The following is a 15,431-nucleotide window of genomic DNA, read 5'->3' as shown; positions in this document are numbered from 1 at the left end:
CCAAAATGACCCATTTCAAATATGAAATATTGAAATTGAACTTTCTAGCCTATTTTAGTAATTATGAGTTTTTGAAAATATCAAATGAAATGAATTAGAAAATAACCATTTTCCACCTTATAGTTTTTAATAAATGACCAAATATAAATGATTAGCTTGAAAGAATTGATATGATTGTTGAAAAAAACTGAAAGCGTGCTGTCATCACGGAAAACACCTTTACGCATGCTTCCGTATTCATAACAAACCACGCCCCCTCGAAATATGGCGGATGGACAGAACAAAGAACGGAAATGAATAAATGAATCCCTTTAGATAAGTTTGTAATTGGCAAAATGCTTCACAGTTAAGTATAATGAACATTCGACTGTTTGGAACCATCTTCAAATTATGAAAACCCTCCAACACACCATTAGTGGAAGAAATAACGAAGAGAGAGAGATCGACAAGGGACGAAAATGGCGGATAAGAAGCACCTGTCGTGTGACATATCATCCTTCACTGCTTCACAAACATGAAAATATTGCAAGAACTTGTTATATTTCCATATAAATTAGTTATTGTCAAAGAACATAGGTGGTATGTCTCTTTCAGTACTCACAAGCAAAATTACCAGGAAAACTTACCATAGTACGGATAGAGCGATCGCTGTAGTGGTGGAGCGTAGGAATATCAGATGTAAAAATCAACATAGGCTTCGTCATACACAAATGACATTCATCTGAAATGAATATTGAAATTCTGTTATATTTTTCATGCGCATTCATTAATATTAAGACACTGATATTGAAAAGAGATTACAGATTTTATAAAGATTCGTCTAAACGGAACTATTTTATGCGGATGAAGTGAAAGTGCGGGTAACTTGATTGAAAGGAAGGAAGACGAAAGCGATAATGATGACCTGCAACCCTTTTGCAGCTTTTAAAACACCAGAGAAAAAATATATATGGTAAATAACTGAATGCTTCTCACTGAAATATACCAGTGAACATGACCATGAATTTCCTGTTTGACAAGCAAACGTTGAACTGAAAAATGACAACAATAAGAGTTACCCCCCTTCCTACATCGATTCCGACTCGCTCCTCGTCGTCACACATTATAGATTGTCCTCTCTGGAAGCCCTGAGCTCTGCTGAACACTACCGCACATCAAAGCTGTCAAAATCTTTAATTTCCTTTCTAAATTACCTTACCAAAAGTTACTATTATTTTTGATGTTAGAATACGCTGGTCAGGTTACCTTGCTAGCCGCGATTAATGGAGAATTTCCCCGGAGTCTATCATAAGAATGTCCGGCTGGAGACTGAAGGGTTGCTAGTTCGAACCTTGACGATGGCATAACCGGTATTTTTTATTACTTCTTCCATTTATTACAGATTTACTGTACTGTACAGTGAATAATGCTTATAGATAATAGGTGACCTAGATGACCCATTGGAGGTAAGCCTTCAGGGTTGAACACTTTGTGAAGGAGGAAGGAGTTCAGAAGTTGAGAGTACATGACAGACAAAAGTCGTATGGTTTGATAGTTTGAATCCTGGTGAGGAAGGCAGGGCAAACTCAAACTAGCAATCCTTCGGCCTGGAGCCAGATACCATACTTGTTCATTAAACTGAATTTCCCACTAGTAGGTGCTAGAAAGATGACTCTTTCATTGATATTTTGTTTATATGTAATGAAAGTCACATACACTATGGCAGGCATATCCAGTATGGTGCTGGTCCCAATGTCCCTGAACAAAGATCAGCCATTCTGTGGCGCCACTCTTTCCAGAGTCCTGCAATTGGTTTTTGATTTACATTTCACCTTGACATTTTGGAATGTGGTTGCTAATCACAAGACAAAGCTTAGGGATAAGGGAGGGAAATTTTGTAAACAAAGTCAAGTTAATAAGATCGGTATATTGACTAAGAGTAAAAAAAATATGGTGGTCACTCAGCAGGAGAGGTATAAAGAATGTAAGCTTTGTGCCACTTAGAAGTAAAGATTGTAATTATCAGTGATTGCAGAACATAAACTATCATAAAAAAAAAGAAAAAAATATATACAGAACATTGTCCTTTTTGTTTTCTTTTAATAATGTATTAATGTCATATTCTAACTAGAACTTGTGAAATGGATTGAAGGACTGGTAAGAAAATGTAGAAAAATGCCAGTCTGAGGTTGGGCCATGTTTTTACTTTTTGAAGCGAAAAGAAGGTGTACTTTTGTTAAAATCTAATTGTGTAAATGAGTAGTAAGTTATTATTATATTACAATACTGTCAAACAGACACATCAACAGATAGAAATGTTTTTGTTGTTCTGAAGTCACACGATATAGCAGGATGTAGCTATACCTAGAATCCTCCAAACTGTACTTAAACTAGAATGTCTTCACTACACTATCAACGGAATAATCAATTATAATTTCAAAATAACTTTGGTGAGGTATGGTTTTTATGTATTTACCGGTATTTACATGTGTATGTCAAAATTTTTATTGAAATAGAAAAAATTGATGATTATCCTTTAGGCGCTGAAAAATAAAGGAAAAACATAAGTTTTAAAGACAACTTTGCCAGTAAGAGAGGCCAGATATTATAACGAAATCACAATTTTTTTTAATTACCCAAACATGATACAATATGTATATACTAATTATGTTTTATAAGGGAATCACAATTTTTTTTAATTATCCAAACATGATACAATATGTATATACTAATTATGTATATACAATTTTTTTTAATTACCCAAACATGATGTATATACTAATTATGTTATATATACTAATTATGTTTTATAAGGAATCACAATTTTTTTTAATTATCCAAACATGATACAATATGTATATACTAATTATGTTTTATAAGGGAATCACAATTTTTTTTAATTACCCAAACATGATACAATATGTATATACTAATGATGTTTTATAAGGGAATCACAATTTTTTTTAATTATCCAAACATGATACAATATGTATATACTAATTATGTTTTATAAAGAAAGTATATTTAATTAATTAAAATTGTCAAAATCTGGACCAGAAGTTCAAAAGTATCTATCTATATTTGACCCTGGTAAAATTAATGCTGTGACATAGGTGTTTTATGTGCTTATTGTGGTGAATATATATCTACACATAGATAAATGTCACTTAATCAAGTTACATCCCATAAAATCTGAAGGAATGGACTTCCTGCCAACAATAAGCCCAAGAAAGCCTGTTTTATGATACAAAGTATGTGTTCTCTAGGTATGATGTTCCACTTGCCCTTCCAAAACACCTGGTCCTGTTTAGTTCTGTTTGTATTTTTAATGGTTTCTTTGTTAATCTTTCATTTGTTCATGCTTTTCTCAGGTTTCTTTTAAATTTAAATTCTCATCCATTGATAAAACCAGTATCTCTGTGGACATATTTAAATACCGCTTGACGATGGCATCACTGTTTTATTTTAGGAGTTGAAGGTCCCTGCATGTTCTTTATTTGACTGAAATTTATCAAAATTTGTTTATTGCAGTTCAATGTAAAAGTACATGATTTAATTTGGGCTGTTTCTCAAATGACTTTGGATAGCGTTTAGGGGAACAAAAATGTCATGTGGTAGTTTTGTTTGTTTTTTATTAAACAAAGACTATCATTTTTTAAAGTTTCTACTAATGATTACCGGGAATGAATCTTAACTATTCCTTTGTCCTTCCCTAAAAAAATACCAAAAATATCAAAAGTGTGGGGTCAGTCAGGTTGGCAGATATAACTATTTCTTTAGGCCAAATTAATTATAAACGACAAAATATACTATATATTCGCCGCCCCTAAACCTGTTGCTTGTTTACCTTCAAGTTTATACAAGTGTGTTAAGACACATTTTTTTTAAGAGACACCTGCATTTATTTATATAGATGTAATCCAAAAGGGTGTGGCTTTTAACATTTATTACTGGTGTTGTCAAAAGACAAATAGGTCTTAGATAAATCCTTGTCTATATATCATTACACAAAATAACAAAGTTGAGGAATTTGTGTCTGGTATAGGATGACTTTGAACAGAGATGTTGATAGTCATAGTTTTGTGCTAATCCCAGATGTAATGTTGATTTGTAGGTCACTTTTCGAGACAATCTAGATTTACTTTTGTAAGAATAATGCTTACAAGAAGATATTACAGAAAAATGAATTTTCTGGTTTTATTAGCACTTGTTTTAAAAAACAACAAGAAAATGTAAATGTGTTAACATATCCGTAATCCAAACTCAAATTGGATAAAAGTAGGGTGAATTATGGACAAAAGGAAGATTTACACGAAGACTCGTTTAAAAGCGCAAAGAAATCGATCAGGTGCTCTGAAAGAGTAAGCATATCCTGCTTTATTGACAACACCCACCACGTAAATCAATTTTGAACAGAAATTACTTAGTGAAATTATTACCATGAACTATTTATTTGACAAGAATTAGGGTAGGCCAGCACATAGTAAGCAAGACCCAACATATTGGTTAGGCTTACTAGAACTATGAAATACGGTAGTATTTTTTACTGAATGATCTCAACATTTGTGGGTTTGTTACATAAACGTACCAGGCTTGCATGGGCTTATTGCCGTAAGATACAATAATTCATCAGCTATATGGGAAAATGTTTCAATGTCATACTCAGAATCATATTGGTATGTACTGCATTACTAACCATAATCCGCTATTAAAGGTCAGGGTCAAATTATGTGAGTTTAAAGTTAGATACCAAGCTGTTTTATGTAGCATCAATTGAACTATCAGTACACTTTGGACAGGAAATCAAATTATTTTAATATCACAGCCCTTATCAGTCTGAGAGTCCTGATTTCAGCCTTAGACTCACACCTTCAAACCCACTAGCTGATATCAGGAGTTACAGGCTGGTTAGGGGTGTGATATAAAGATGGTCATAAAATGGTCTTTTTATCAATGTTTTTTCTATAAAATAAACAAACTCCACAAAACAATAATCTTTAGAATAAATAATTTAATCAACATTATAAACACAATGATACACTATGAATTCATATTTACAGATACCCATACTTACCTGTTTACATTTGCAGATGACAACTGCCGGTGTATAACTAATGAGGGACACCAATCTGGGAACGGCACCATCCAGAAATTTGAGTGGGATTCTAAATCCTTTTTTATAAGAAAAACAAGCACATTTCTTCAGGCCAACAATATTTACCGTATGTTCAGACAGTGATAAGAGAAATCAGCAAAATATGAAAATTTGATAGGTTGTGTGATATCAATCTCTTGAGGGGAGGGGGTGATATCCCTTTCAAGTGTTTGTGATATCACTCTCTAGGGGTGTGCTATCACTTTTCAAGGGGGTGGGATATCATCCGGGCTGATATCAACTTGTGGAAATATCAGACTTATCACACATACAAAAACAGTGTTATCAGTAGTAAACATATGATAAATAATAAATTATTTATTTGAAAAATTGTTATATTCAATTTAATTGTATATAGACGTCATGTTTTGTAATGGCCAAGGAAGTGGTAAATCTAACTGAATGATGAAACTTCTGTGTTGTTAATTTCAAATAGACCATGTGGAAAAGTGTTTACCTTGAGAAACATTATTTTCCACCTTAGCCATGTATATATATATATCAAATAAATTGACCAGGCTATTAAACTGCATGAACACATGTTGAATTTCTATGGCAGTAATTTTGATCCATTTGGGCTACACTTAACTATCCAGTTAATACAGGTAATGAAATGTATTCTATTTCATAGTCACACCTATCAGTTCTTAAAAATCAGGTACTAAAATTCTGTGAGTGGTCAGGGGTGCAATCATGATCATGCTCACACATTACTTGTGACCATTATATAGTCGAGGTCAGTCTTTGGTCACTTGGACTAGACAGAGTGGTTCTGTTCTAATGCAGGAATACATTATTCATGGCTGTTAACTCGTGGATATCCGGTGTATCTGACGGTGATGGGAAATGATCTGTGTAGGAGGATGAATTCAACATTATCCACATCCTACATATCTACTTCCTTGGCCTATGTTGATGTTACAATTTTAGAAAGATACTATTCAAAGGAAAAAGGGGAAAAAAATTGCAACAAATTTCTATCCTAATTGACTGAGGGTCATCCTTTGCAGATCAGGGGTGGTTTCTTATGTGTCTATCTTATATGTTTGTGAAGTTTGAAATCACAACAATATGGTCTGTTGTATTCAACTGCATGAACTTGGAGGACAACTAAAAGTGGGCTTGGGCAGAATCAAGTTTACTTCCAGCTCTGCTATCATAGGGACATTAAAAAGAGACAAAAACAATAATCAAAATAAGCATTGTACTATAATCTCAATCATTGAAACACTTTCCTTAATGTAGCTTGTTTGGGCCAATATATATATAATAATACATTTCCTACATCAACACCAATTGACTTAACACTACCAACATCACAACACAGATGCACCTTAGGATGCCCCTTTGTCAATTAGGTTGAGGTGACCTTGATCGACATTGACTTTTGTCCTCAATCAGTGAAATGGCTTGTTTAGCATTTCTTGCACTGGAACTTTCTTAACATTATTGAGTATCACATTTTGGATGGACCTTGTGACCTAATGTTATTGAGTATCACACTTTGGATTGACCTTGTGACTTAATGTTATTGAGTATCACACTTTGGATTGACCTTGTGACCTAATGTTATTGAGTAACACACTTTGGATTGACCTTGTGACCTAATGTTATTGAGTATCACACTTTGGATTGACCTTGTTACGTAATGTTATTGAGTAACACACTTTGGATTGACCTTGTGACCTAATGTTATTGATTATCACACTTTGGATGACCTTGTGACCTAATGTTATTGAGTATCACACTTCGGATGACCTTGTGACCTAATGACCTTAGATGTTGGTTTGTGAAAAATAGGCTGCTGTTGCCATGACATAGATCAATTATTTAGTTATCAACACACATACAATTACAGTGGAGGTCTATGGATTGCAGTGTAAAGCTTCAATTTGTTGATAAAAGCACATTTATAATGATATTTTCATGTATTTCTAGATAAATTGAAATAGTTTAAGGGACGAAAAAGTGGGTGATATTTTTTATCACTGGGGATGTTACGGTAACTAAATAAATAACAACAGACTAGAGATCTGCTCATCTTAATTGTTGGCTGTATTCTCCTAAACTACTTGTATCACCTGCAGTGGGCTAATTACAGGTGCATATTGTTTGTCTGGGCAACAATAGCTAGACTGATGAAGAGATTAAATCTGGAGACTAAAATAGAACAGATCAGGTAGCAGCAAACGTTTTATCTATATTTCCTTAGGAACAAATATATTTACAATTTCATGCATAGTTAACAAAAATTTGCTTAAAGCTAAATAAAAAAAAACATGTACATAGGAAAAAAAGAGTATGAGAAAGAAGATTTTTACTTATCCTTGATAGCTTTACATTCACATATTCAAGTTTTACGAATTCAGTTTGTTGCTGCATTGCCAAAGATTTATCTGAAGATATCAGGATATGCCATGAACCAAAAAAGAATGAAAAACTGTTTACAAAGGACACTCTGATATCTTTATCAATATAAGCAAACTATATCTATATTATATTTAGGTAAAGAACTCAATAGACTACACTGTATGTACAGAACATATTCACTTACTGGTGATTCAGAAAGTTGAATGTGGTTTTATTGCATGCTGTTTTGCTGTGAACATCCATCCAAGTGTTTTTGACATGAATTGAGTGTTGAGCCAGTTTTTTTAGTTTTACATGCACAGGATTGTAAAGATTGGTTCTGTGGAGTTGAAAAAAATCAAAACAAATTTTTCAAGAAAGAAACTCCGACATGGTTTTTAACCTTTTGCTTTTGGAACTGACCTTCCTGGCCTTTTTTCTCTTCCATAATGATTACCGTAAAAAAAATAATTTCTCTTGTTTTTTTTAACGTAAATTACTATTGTTTTTGTCACTCATTGTTTAATTTATTGATACAAACTTTGTAATGATTTCTTAGACAACATTTATAGATAATTTGATCGTTGAAATGTTAAGAACGTAGACAGATTTGGCTAACTGCAGGCTAATAGGCATTTTTGTGCCTTTGCCCAGTAGCTGATGTCACTTAAGATATGTAAATCTACTCTAACATATTTGGTGGCTATTTAGTATTACACCTTGGCATGTAGCTGATATAATAATGCCCTGTAAACTAGTATATATTGTATACCATTGACGACACATTATGGTTGGGTACAGTCTTTGAATTTCATTTATGACTTAAAGACTGTCTTCATTTTACTGTGAAGACCACCACTATGATACTGAGCATGTTTATATAACCACATTGATTCTATTTTCTCTGATCAGTAATCTTCCTGTATGGGTTTAATTTTACTTTTTAAGTATTGTTAAGAACTGTTTACAACATTTACCAGGTATTGTCTCTAGGTCCTATTTTCAAATCCTAGGAACATTTTTCAAAATTTTCTGGTGGTCGGCATCATTTCAATATTCCAGTATTATGTTTCCCTGTTGTAGTCGGAGGGTCCAATGTATTTGGTATGTGTCAAGTGAATAATTGTACTTTGCAAATTTTGTGTACTGGTACAAATTATGGAGGTGATTGCTCATTTCAAGAGGCAATTAGCATTGAGTGAAAACCTGTTTCTCAGGACTCTCACATTACTTTTTCAAGATAATTTTCTGTTTTATATTTAAATTTCATTGAATATCTTTTACTGTCAGCTGGGTCACAAAACTGTTTTTTTCAGTATTACATATAGTTCTTGATGTTGCACAATAAAAACAATTTTTTAGATATAAAAAATGGCATCTTGGATACATCCATTTTGACTCTTTTAACCAGTTTTATGAAAAATACATATTATTGCTTCTGCCTCAATTATAGTATATATCAGAATTTCAGTATTTTGATTTTAATCACTCGCAGACTAATAACTGGAAAAAATTTGTTATCTGTAAACTGATATGAAAAGGTCATCTTTGATGGAAACAAGGTTCATTAATTGCAACTGAGCTACAATGAAAACGCTCATTTGAGATACATATTCAGCTGATGTTTAATTATTTATATTTTGTATTTTTATATGGCTTCAGTTAAAGGATTGACATTTCCTATTCTTAATCTGTCAACATAGTTCTCTGTAAAACAAGTCCTTTAGAAATAACTTTTACACAGAACTTTTGTTGTTACACAAGTGAGTGAAAAACATGACTCAAAAAACTGTTTTATATATATATATAATTTAGATATTTATGTAACTGTTTTTGTCACTTATACTCTAAATGACTAGTTTCTCTGTCTGCTTGGTACATATTGTCAGAATCATTTGACAAAACCAATGAAGGATATGATCATGTGTTCTCAACTCTGTCATTGCCATATTTTTCAAACGTGGTTTCAAATCATTGAGTTTTCCAATCAGCAAAATGATAATAGTAGGTTAGTGTCCTTATCTGCCTCAATCTTCTTTGTCCGAGTGTGGTTAGGAGCAGCTTTGAATGGTCTAGGGAACACAAAGGCCAAACGCTTTGATATATAGGTGACACTAAATAGACCCCAACCCTAATTGTAGGTGAACCGAGTATTCCAACCTACCAGATTATGTGTGATTATATGAAAGTATATATGTCTGTCTATTATTTGGTCCGTTATTCAGGTGTCACAGAGCCACAAAGTTACTGAGGAGGCTGAGTAAGGATTTACGTTGAGATCAGAATACAACAGGAAAAACATTTGGGTGTGATTATCATTGCACTTCCTGTCAGGAATTCAGGTAAAGTGACAATTATCTACCTGTGTTTGTTACAGGTGAAATAACATGGTCCATGTGTATACACATTAAGACGTACTAGATTTGCTTTTTTACAACCTATATACGGTGGGTAATGAAAACAGCCAAAGGTTTGTGCTGTAGCATGTTTATGAAGAACAGATGGTCTAGTTTGCGGCAATGTTATTGGATATAAGCCTTGACTTATCAAGCCTGTGTAAAATTTGAACTGGACATTTCATGATATGGCTGTGACAATTTGTTTATATCTCCCAAAATTTTCAAATGATCACATTCAAAAATTGTGATTTAAATCGCCATGAAATGAAGCTGTGTTTTCCTGAATGGCAGTTTGTTTCTTTTCTTGGAAGGCTTTGTCATAATGGTGTGAAATTGTGTTGTCCTTAATGACTGTTCAATTCAATCATTTTTAAGCATTCCAAAAAGCTTCCTGAAAATTTGGCCATTTTCCCATTTGTCTGTCTGTCCATCCTTCCATGTTCAGACATAATTTTGTCCACGGTTAAGCAAGAATCATGAAACTTGGTGTATACATTGGTCATACTTTGACAATGTGCACAGTACCAAAGTCAGGGTCCTCGACCCCTTAATTACAGTATTATTTTCCTTTATTGAAAATTTGCGTCCAATAAAACTTTATTGAAAATGTGTGTCAGATAAAATTGTTTTCGTTTAGCATTCATTAGTTTCATTGATACGCTTTTTGAAGAAGTTATTGCCCTTAGCTGTAAACCAATTTCTGTTGGTAGGCTTTAAAACCAGAACATCAGATTGTGTTTTTATGACAACATTTTGATTCAAGAACGTGGCACTGATTTTGTACCTCATGCTATTTTTGGCTCAGTATTACAGTTTGCATATCCTTTGGGATCTGATAAGGCTTAAGATTGTAATAGGGTGGGACAAGTTCAACAATTTTTTACCAAACATGCATAAGTACCATATCAAATTGAATATCAATTAAGATTATTTTAACATTTTGCAGACAAAGAAATTATTTGTCTGACCCCCTTGACCTTCTTGAGCTTCCAAGGTGGGTCTTATTGGTCATAATATTCCATTTGTGTAAGCATAGTTATGTTACAAATTTAGGTGTGAAACAGGATCAAGCAAAAAGGTGTCAAGTTTGGATATTTGCCTTGGTTTACCATCAACTTCACAAGTTCTGGTATAGACATATATTATTATAAATATGGTAAAACGCTAACTAGTTCCCTCTTAGTGTTCAAGTGACCTTTTGTGACTGTGGAGATGCTTAGTCAGAAACAATAATATAGTTACATAACTTGTTCTTAAGTTACAGTGAAAACACAAGAACTGTCAGATGCCTGTGTAAGATATAGAGGGTTGTCAGTACTACTTAGTTTCACATTAGGTTCCACATTATGTTATTTTGAGGAATGTGTTTTTCTAAGTAATCTCCGCCTTCTATGTTTACAAATGACAGAAAGACAAGACAACTTTTACAGATGAAGTGTCATCTGTTTAGCCCTCTTCTTCCTGTCATTGTGGTATCTCAGGTAGATCAGTTAACGATGTCCAGCCACAGGTGTGAATTTGACAACAGTACACTTGACTTAAATATATATCCCCTGGTGACAAGTACTTTAAATAAATGAGGATTGTGTACAGAACTACCTAGATATTGAACTTATCAGATAAAACTTGTCCATCAGAAGCGATATTGTAGTCCATTCAGATTTAAACTTGAAGGATTTTGTCATAGGAATGTCATAAATCTCGTTAAACACCTTTGAATCTACCTGTGTATATCTGGTTATTAATCTCCAGCAGCATTAGAGAGTTCATCACCCTACAACTATCTGGTACTCATGGGAATAGTGTACATTGATTCACCTTGGGTTAATGTTCAAGGTCATGTTAAATGGTCACTTTGCAGTTCATCAGCGATACATATTAAACTGCAGTAATGGTTGTTGATTTATGGCACATTGATTGAGATTAGATATTATTGTTTCTTTGATATATACAGTAAGTTGATCAGGAATGGATGCAGGTACTTAATCCAGAGATCATATCGAGGATGTGATCAAACTTGAAAAAGTTTTTCCTGTGACTTTGGTTTGTGGTTTGTATCGCAGATACTTTTACATCATAACTAAATTAGTACATGCATGTTTGGTGGAAATGAAATTACAATTTTATCTCTTCCTCACAGGATATACAGGCAGACAGGGTGTCTGACAATAGGTGTCACATACGTTCATTCTATCTTCCTATCTAACATGCAATCAAATTTAAATGCTGCTTCTGACTTCATTACACAAACTTATACCTATATCTGTTTCTCATTATGGGGAAACATGGTGACTGCTCACGATTACGTTTACCACAATAATGTTGTAACAGCTAACTGTTGCAAATGCCAATATGTTGATCTTGTTTTCAATCTCACACAGTGACACACGAATTGATGTACAGACTTCACATGTCCCGTTATCTCATTATAAATGTTAGGCCAAAAAAAGTCATTATATGTTTCCTGGTTTCTTCCTCCTGTGAATTTTATAGTCAATAGCTAGATCACTTTTTTTATCAGTACAAACTTTGGTACACAATAGATAGCCCACTCACTGATGATGCATGGTGTGTTTTGTGACTAAAGCTTACTTTGAAATTTTGAAACTGATTCAACAATTTCTGCCTATTTAAATCTTTAAGATGGTGGCTGTCAAAAACAAGAATGTTGTGCAAAAACCTAAAGCACATGTTTGATTTTGTAGGTATGTAACACAAGCCAATAATGCATTGCCAGACCAGGTGTGAACCTGGTACCATCCGAAATCTAGATGAACAAGCTACCTGATCAGCAATGATCAACCCTGTCCACTTACACTGCATTCCTTCCAAAGACACAACTATTTACATGCCAGGTTGTTAGTATTCACCTACCTGACACAAGTGTTAGTCACAAGCACCACATATAATAGGAGGAAGTAATGAAAAATGCATTGCACCCATCCGGGTTTGAACTAACAACCCGGGGGTCAATGGCCAGACGCTCGACCGCTTGACTAAAAGGGAAATTCCCTCTAGCCTTGGCCAGTACCTTGACCTGTATATCAGTAAAGGGTTTTGGCCAGAATTTAGATTTTTGTTAAATTCTATTACATCATCCTCAAACAGTACTATAACTGACATCAGGCCACTAAGGTATATCCCAGCACCTAGTTTTGGATGTATCTGTGTCATACCTTAGTTGTATGTTTCCTTTTTGGGTAACATAGAAAAGGAGGAGAAAATTTTAGGGGTTTTAAGAGCTCCATAGAGGTACATTTAAGGCACAACTTGGACACATTTAAGGAGTGGCACATCTCATTAATTTACCTAAAATATGCTTAAATCAGTATAGTTTTACGTTAATGTGCCAAAATTATACCAAAGCCCCAAAGTACAGCATTTCCTTTCAGCTTGGGATGTTACCTGGTTCACCTCATAGTTTTCAAAATTAACATTTGAGTGTGAAACTTTTGTAATGTAAGACTGACCCCAAAATTATGAATGATTCTATATGGTATTTCTTTGTATACAGATCCTAACAGTTTACAGTGTGATGTTTATTTTGACAATAAAGTGGGGGTTGGCTTTAAGAAAGAATATCTAGATGCTATACAGATAAACCTGCTGTCCATATTTGTACTGATTGACTGACGAGAGAAATGTCGCCACCGGTGGTTGGACAAGAATGTACATCATGCACAGTCTAAGAAGTACTTGCTCATTTGTAAATAATTACCTTGTTCTTTTGGATTTACCTAACTAAGCATCAAACATGCATACAGTTAAGATGGTAGAGTTATTTTAAACATTCTACATATACACTTTATCTTAGACAGAAAATATTTACATGGTAAGTGGAATGTGCCCCTTTAAATATCATCCTCAGCTTTGCATGGGTTAAAAAATCTGTAGTTATATTATCCTGTATCACAGCAGATGTAATTGATTAAGATTTTTTATTAAAAATTCATTACATAAACATAGCCTGTGTTATATTAGTACTGATACAATCAATTTTCCGACCTGAAGTATTGTAATCTGAAATATATTATTTTCATATTGTCATCATTGCTTAAAGCAGCATAGCTCTCCGTAACAAATGTTAAGCTTTTTAAAGAAGAAACATACACATACAAGGAAATTATGAAGTTGGGTTCCTTGGATCAACTTAATTGACCTAAAGATTCACTGTATGAAATTCTGGTGGTAAATGGGACGGTTAGATACAGAACTGCTTAACTTACAAGGTATGTTATGGGCCTTGTATGATTAATGACATTGGATTATCAATATTGACAAGTATTGTCCCATGTCTGTTTGATGATCATACAGGGTATACAGATAATGAAATATGATATCCACATTAAAAACAGGTTTGTTATGTTCACCTTGTCCCTGACACAATTCCCTGGAAATTTGGTATCGTTCATGTGGAAGATGGTGGCTGGTCTTAAAATATTTAAGATATCAAGATTCTATTTTGTAACATGAATTTGGTGTGCATTTTAAAACTGATAAAATGTCATTGATGTACTAGTGTTTGTTTAACTGTTATATAACCCAGAATACTCATGTTGTCAGAATCCATTATCATATCAATCAAATATCCTCTAAAGCCATTGTTTTTAAATAGGAAGAAAGTGTGCCTAAAACAACCTGATTTTCCTGTGGAAGTTTTGATGCCAGGATGTGTGTGTTGTTAATCACATGTTGTGCTTGTTCAATGGCTTGATCTGTTATGTCATCAGTATAAATGTTGGGGTAGACAGAGGACATAACTGATTTGATTTCCGCCTGAAGAAAGCCCATGGCATTTTACATTAAATAACATATCCCTCATCACCCACCCACTTCTCCTCCTTACTTCCTGTGTGCTAATAAATGCCCCACATATTTTGTGTGGTGCTATATCACTGTATAGTATATGTTAAAAGTGTGGATTTATGACAGAAACGTGCTACTATAGTCAGGTATTAACACCAGCACTTATTCACTTTAACCAGCTGGTGCTTTGTGATGTCTAGCATTTGATTGTTTTATAAATCAACTGGAAATGTATCATTTATGTATATTTTTGGATTACAAATTGAGCTGTCTTTGTACTCTTACACTTCAGCTCACTTTATACTGTAAACATCATCTCCCCAGTAAACCCAGCTTCCACCCTTCAGTATATCCTCCATCTCCACCTTTCAGCCTTCTTTACACTGTACATGTTCTTCAATTTATGTTCCTTTACACTTTTAAACTTTAGCTCCCTCTACACTGAACAAAATTGGGCTCTCTTTAGCCCTCTTTATATTGTTCTTCAATTTTAGTTCACTGATGCTGTAAACTTGAGCTCACTTTACACTATAAAATGAAACATTCTTTATACTGTAAACTTGAGTGCCCTTTTCACTATAACATAAAGCTTTCTTTAAACAGTTAACATGAGTTTCCTTTACACTATTACTTTACAATATAAAATGAAGCTCACTTTATACTCAAATCTTGAACTCTCTTTACACTACAAAATTGAGTTTTCTTAATACTGTAAACTTGAGCTCCTTTTACACTATAATTTA

This window comes from Ylistrum balloti, unplaced genomic scaffold, assembly GCF_031769215.1.
Source record: "Ylistrum balloti isolate Yb309-2 unplaced genomic scaffold, AGI_CSIRO_Ybal_v1 Utg370292, whole genome shotgun sequence".
NCBI classification, from domain to species: domain Eukaryota; kingdom Metazoa; phylum Mollusca; class Bivalvia; order Pectinida; family Pectinidae; genus Ylistrum; species Ylistrum balloti.
The sequence above is the reverse complement of the archived record's forward strand: the minus strand, read 5'-3'. Positions refer to the sequence as shown.